Source organism: Apium graveolens, unplaced genomic scaffold (genome assembly GCF_009905375.1).
Source record: "Apium graveolens cultivar Ventura unplaced genomic scaffold, ASM990537v1 ctg2402, whole genome shotgun sequence".
NCBI lineage: Eukaryota > Viridiplantae > Streptophyta > Magnoliopsida > Apiales > Apiaceae > Apium > Apium graveolens.
The window spans coordinates 46,684-53,046 of record NW_027417639.1 but is presented as its reverse complement, the minus strand read 5'-3'; the positions used below and the strand labels follow the sequence as shown (position 1 = coordinate 53,046).

Below are 6,363 nucleotides of genomic sequence, written 5' to 3'. Positions count from 1 at the left end.
AAATGTACATAACTCGTATGCCTTCAACCATCAACTTTAACTCATGGTGAATCACCCTCATCCTGATGATTACATACTTTTCTATGTCTATTGCTACGAGTCTTTAGGGTTTCCTCATACCCAACTCCCTTATCATACCTCAAACTCTATTGCCTTTATATTCCTTTCCACTTCAGTTTCTTTTTATTTTCCTTTCTCTTATCATTATTTCATGAACTAACACAACATAAGTATTGATTCCAAACATCCCGTCATTCTGGATTCGTGTCCTCAGAACGAATCTTGATAACTTTTACAACTTAGATTCATAATTCATCATACTCATCCACTTTTGTTCTAGCTCCAAAGCTTTTACACTATCTCCTTATCTTTGGGAATTACTTTCCCGAAAACAATTGACTGAACTTAAATCAGTTTATTCTAACCTCTGGCTCCGTGCCTTTCTTGGTCTTTCACCAGCGGGTGGTCTCTTTCTTAGGAGGGTAAGTGACAAAAATAGTCTTTTGTGGTTCGTCAATCATTCAGAATCTCAAATGATTCCTCTATTTCCTTTAGCCAGGCTCTTGCCTCGACTAGGTCAACCTGTTCCTTGGAACTCTGAGAGCTTAGAGACTTAAAGGTCCTGAAAGAATTTCCTATCGCATTGTTTCCTCAAGGTGGTGGTTGGGGATAATAGTCTAAGTTCTGTCTAGACAGGTCCATGAATTGCCGTATAGGAGTACCGTCTCGGGTCTCCTTTCCTTACTCGACTTTCTGTTTCCTTAGTATGAAATGTTTCATCCTACTCCCCATAATTGGGGTCATCTTTTAATTTAAAATCCTCATTTTCCACTCCATTATGTCATGGGTTCCTTCTATCTTGATGGCGACCTCCCTGACTATCACGTTCAGGGTTTGCTCTAAATCTTATTCCTCAAACTATGGCTCTCATCTAAGTTCTCATCCTTACGCTCTTGAACTTTCGGAACCCAAATTCTATAGGAATACCTCATTATTCCCTTATCATCTTTCTTTGGCACCGTATGCTCTTTTCCAATAATTCGGTCTCTATTGCAATCTCAAACAGCTTTTCGGTACCGGCTCCGGTTACCTTCACTACTATTTCCAAAATCTCTTATAAACTCTCCCAAAGACATTATCATCTTGAGTCTCTCCTTTTTACTAAGGGCATCAGCCACCACATTTGGCTTTCCCCGAATGATAAAGAATCTCCCAATCATTATTCTTGATTAGCTCTAACTGCCTCCTCTGGCATATGTTGAGCTCTTTCTACGTGAAAATGTACTAGAGCACTTATGGCTTAGGTAATTCTCGCACTTCTCTCCATACAAGTAGTGCCTCCAATCTTTAGGGTAAAACTATTGCCACGAGCCTAAGCTCATGGGCGGGGATATCGAATTTCATATTACCTTAATTGTCTTGACATGTACGCGATTACCTTACCGTGCTGCATAAGCACGCACCCTAAGCCCTTGTGCGAAGCGTCACTACACTTCACAAAATCTCCTTTTCCATCCGGCAATGCCAGCATAGGGGCCATTACCAACCTCTGCTTCAGTTCTTGAAAGCTGTTCTCGCATTTCTCTGTCCATTCGAACTTCTCAGTCTTACAAGTAAGCCGCGTTAAAGGGGTTACTATATTTACAAACTTGAACGAACCTCCGGTAGTGACCGGCTAATCCTACCTCTGGTAGTCGACCTAACCATGGTCATCAATTCATCAGTGGTCCTTTATCCAATCTTGTCAGGATCCTCCATGGGATCCTCCTCAACAACTATCCCTTCTAGGACAACATCCTCAACCGCTATATCCTCAATATCAACATCATCCGGTCCTGCATTAGGACACTCTATCGGATCCACAATCCGATCTCCAATTAGTAATAAAACATCATCGCGCTGTTGTTCCTCAACCTCAGGGTTCGGAGTCCCGCTACCATATACGATAACGAACTACGCTCCTATCACGATATTTATAAGGGTTCCCATAAGGGTTTTAACTGTCAGTACTACGTTAGGTAGCCCGACTATGAACTTGGCAAGAGTTCTTATTATCTTTGTGAACTTATTATCTTAACGTCACATCATCTCTGAGGTTTATAACGCTTAGCTCTGATACCACTTCTGTAACACCCCCAGATCTGGGGTCGGGGATCCAGGTCGTCACGGTCTTTCTTTCCATAATATCACTTCACTTAATTAATAATAATAACCTTATGTTGTGACCCCACACTAACACACACCACAACCCGTTATAGTCTCAGAGATGAAATTTAAATAAGTACAAGTCTTTGAATCCACAATTTAAAAGTTATTACAACCCAAAATGATTACTTGATAAATTTACAGTTAATTGCCATTATCTGCCACAAGTTATAATTATACATAATTTGATTCTCAAAAATAGAATGCCTGATCTACCAATAGATCTACCTCTGCAGCTATAGCAGCCACAACATCATCGGGAAGACGCGGGACGCTTCCCACGCGCTTGCGCTGGGTCTGCTGGAGTCTGGCCATCTTTCCTAACTGTTGTTGTGTGATGAAGAAATAAAGCAAGAGTGAGCCTTACAGCTCGCAAGATAATATGTAGTGATAACAATAATATAAGTATCTAAATGGATACTTACTAGAATATTTTATCATGAGTAAGATAATTACTTACTAGATATAAGTAAAAACAAGGGATGAAGTTACCAAATACTTCACTATACTTATATCATTTATAAAGCTACTTGAACTACCACTGTTCAAAGTATAATGAGCTTTCAACAGTTCATCACATAGATGAGACTACAAGACAAGATTTGAATAGATTAAATCTTTAAAATATCATCAAAATAAAATAAAGTTACGAGATACTTCATTTGATGCAAACATCATTTTGAAAACTTGACCCTGCCAACACTCAACAATCGCCCAACCGTAGCCTTTCTATCGAAATGCTCTGGGTAGTGTTGCAGAAATATCCAATTGGATGATGAACTCATTACGGGAGTTTGCCGCGCCAGGAAGACCACTTACGATGATCAGTCGTAGTAGTGCAACCCCACCATTTTCTACATGTAGAGGAGAACCTGTCGGATTTACTTGTCAACCGAACACTGAACTCCTAAGGAATGGACCGCCTTAGCGGAACTTCCAGGCCATTTGGGCCAATATAATAAGGCTGGGCCGGCGCCACTCGACCACTTACGCCACTCCTAGTTCAGATGAAATCCATGACTCTGAAACGTAAAGCTCGTTCCCCCTTTCCCCAAGTAGAAACTTGTTGATACGGCTCCACCAAGAAGTCGTATCTAGTTGGAAAGGAGAACTCACTGATATTTCCCAGGCGATGCCTGTTAATGGATTAACTTGTTCCAAGAATTTTACTTCCCGAGTGTTGGGTAAGTAATCGATTCATTTAACAAAACAGCAACCTTGTTGCGAATATAAAACACACCACAGAGCCGGATCCCTCAGGTTTTGAGCGAGTATTTAAATCCCCTTCGAAAGGAGGATCTTAAATATAAAAATGAGTTTTGGGATCCGCTCTAACTTTTAAAAATCATTTTGAAGACTCGCAAAACATTTTTAAGAATGTTTGGAGTGATGCTGATTTAACAAAATAAATCAGTCCCAATATATTAGAAAATATCTGAATATTATTATTTAAATAATATTTCCATAAAGAATAATCTTTATAAAAAAATAATTGAAGTAGAAGTTTTGAAACTTATACTTGAAATGAATATTAAATATCCAAAGATATACCTATACGAAAGTACTATCTTTATTTGAATAATCAAAAGTGAGTTTGATTATCGACACCTTATTCTTTAATAAAATAAAGAATATATCTCAGCAAATAATCGGAGTCATAGATCCTCAAATGAATATTCAAATGAATATTCATTAAATAATATAAACTGAGTCATAAGCCCTCGAATGAATATTCAAATAATATTCAATAAATAATATAAAAGAGTCATAAGCCCTCGAATGAATATTCAAATAATATTCAGATAAATAAATAAAAGGGTCATAAGCCCTCGAATGAATATTCAAATAATATTCAATAAATAATATAAAAGAGTCATAAGCCCTCGAATGAATATTCAAATAATATTCAGATAAATAAATAAAAGGGTCATAAGCCCTCGAATGAATATTCAAATAATATTCAGATAAATAAATAAAAGGGTCATAAGCCCTCGAATGAATATTCAAATAATATTCAATAAATAATATAAAAGAGTCATAAGCCCTCGAATGAATATTCAAATAATATTCAGATAAATAAATAAAAGGGTCATAAGCCCTCGAATGAATATTCAAATAATATTCAGATAAATAAATAAAAGGAGTCATAAATCCCCAAATGAATATTCAAAATAATATTCAATAAATAATATAAAAGAGTCATAAGCCCTCGAATGAATATTCAAAATAATATTCATTTAATATAAAGGAGTCATACGCCTTCGAATAATATTCGAAATAATATTCAATAATAAAATAAAGTTAAAGTTATCGAATAAACCTTATTCGATTAATAGTTTTGTAAACTATGACCATATATATATATATATAAGTATATATATATATATATATTTATATCCATATATACAAAATCTACTCGAGATCCTCGACTCCCGGTTTTAGAAAATATTTTCACCTTTGGGTCCCTGTACTAAGGGTATATGCAAATTACCGCTATCCTCTAGCATATGTATTATCAACTGAATCAACAGATATATATATGGCAAGAATGCGAAACAGGCATGCATATATATATACCATAGCAGCATGCTTCAATATATTGCATTATTTGCTAATTAACCAACATGCATCTATCGCAAGATAATGCAAATACATATATTCATCACAACAACAGTTATAACGGGTAGAAAACTTGCCTGAGCGACTTGGGGTGATAAAAGGCTCGGGACGAGTCCGGTAACCTATAAACAATAAGTAAGTTGGAATTAAACCAAAGTCACTTGTAAATCTATACTTTAACTAACTTAGACTCTAACGCTTGTTTTGCGCTTATTGATTCTCTTAAGTCACTCGAGTACCCTCGGCTCCACCATTTTTAATAAATTAACCATTATGAGTTTTAAAGCGATTCCTTCGCGAGTGTCTTACCAACTTCCTAACACTCTTACCATAATTGTTTCATACATTAATTAACCCTTTTTGGTCTTTAACCTATGTTTCAAAGTAAGGCGAGGGGAAATGATTCGTTCGCGAACCGCCGTTACTTGAAACGGTCGTTTCTCCTAAACCGTACATCGGAATCAAACGAACTACATATCAAAACGAAGCTCGTAACATGAACTATCTAAACATGGCAATGATCATAATCTAGCAGGGAGTTCTCGGGTCGAAATGTTATGAACAAAAGCAGTCTAAAGTAAATCGGACATTACGACGGCTATGTTTACGCGATTACCAATGTTTAAACTACTCCAATTAACCACCAACCAACTCATAACCATCAATACAACAAAACTTCACCAAAACCATACCACATCAGTCCATAATCTCCAAGGTTTTCAACTCAAACAACCACAATCAAGACCTATGAACTATAATCAAGCTTCAATTACCAAAACACTTCCAAATCAAACCAAACTACTAATAATCACAATCCATGCTTCTCATTTCATAAAACCAACCATTAAACTTACTAACAAATAAAGTAAAGGCTAGGGTTTGAAGTTTATACCTTCCTTGGGAGGTGTTAAGTTGCTAGCAAGCCTTAGGGAGCCTCCTACAAGCTTGATCTTTCCAAAGAAATCAAGAACACAAAGTTAGGTTTTGAAGTTTCTAAAAGTCCTATTTAAAGAACTGTAAAAATGAGGGTCTTACCATGATTATTTGGACGAGACTTGTGAACAAGAGTTGTAGGTCATCTCAATAACTTTCCAATGAGCTATAGAACACAATATTTGAGTGAGAAATGAAGGAGATACAGCAGTTTTAGTGTGCTGGTTCTGTTTTGGCCGAGAGCATGAAGAACAATGCCTTAGTTTCTTTTTGATTTTGATGAAAATGATTTGCTTGGCTTGGTTGGTTTGAATTTTGTGTTTGTTTTAGTAAATTACCTAGTTGCCCTTGATTTTGTGTGGTTAAAAAGCCACCACATCTCCTTCCTTCCCATGTCATGCTTGTGTCATCCTCATGATATCATCCTCCCCTCCTTGTCCTCTTCTCATTGGTTGGGTGACATTATCCTCTCTAATCCCTTTGATTAACTTCCTAATTGTTTGCCTAATGACCGCTGATCTGTTATACTGTTCGCTTAACTTTCGTTTTCGTTTATCGTTTGAGGGATCATACCCGGGATCTTATTACTTAGGTTCCCTTAACCTT

At 36.6% G+C, this 6,363-nt stretch overlaps 1 long non-coding RNA gene across 1 annotated transcript; it reads right to left on the bottom strand.

Annotated features, from left to right (window-relative positions):
• Positions 1-4,901: 4,901 nt before the first annotated feature.
• On the bottom strand, positions 4,902-5,909 carry LOC141700481 (uncharacterized). The gene is made up of 3 exons (XR_012566369.1): positions 5,860-5,909; positions 5,717-5,774; positions 4,902-4,946 (listed from the first exon to the last, which is right to left on the bottom strand). It is a non-coding gene; the product is annotated as an uncharacterized LOC141700481 (long non-coding RNA).
• Between the last annotated feature and the right edge of the window lie 454 nt (positions 5,910-6,363).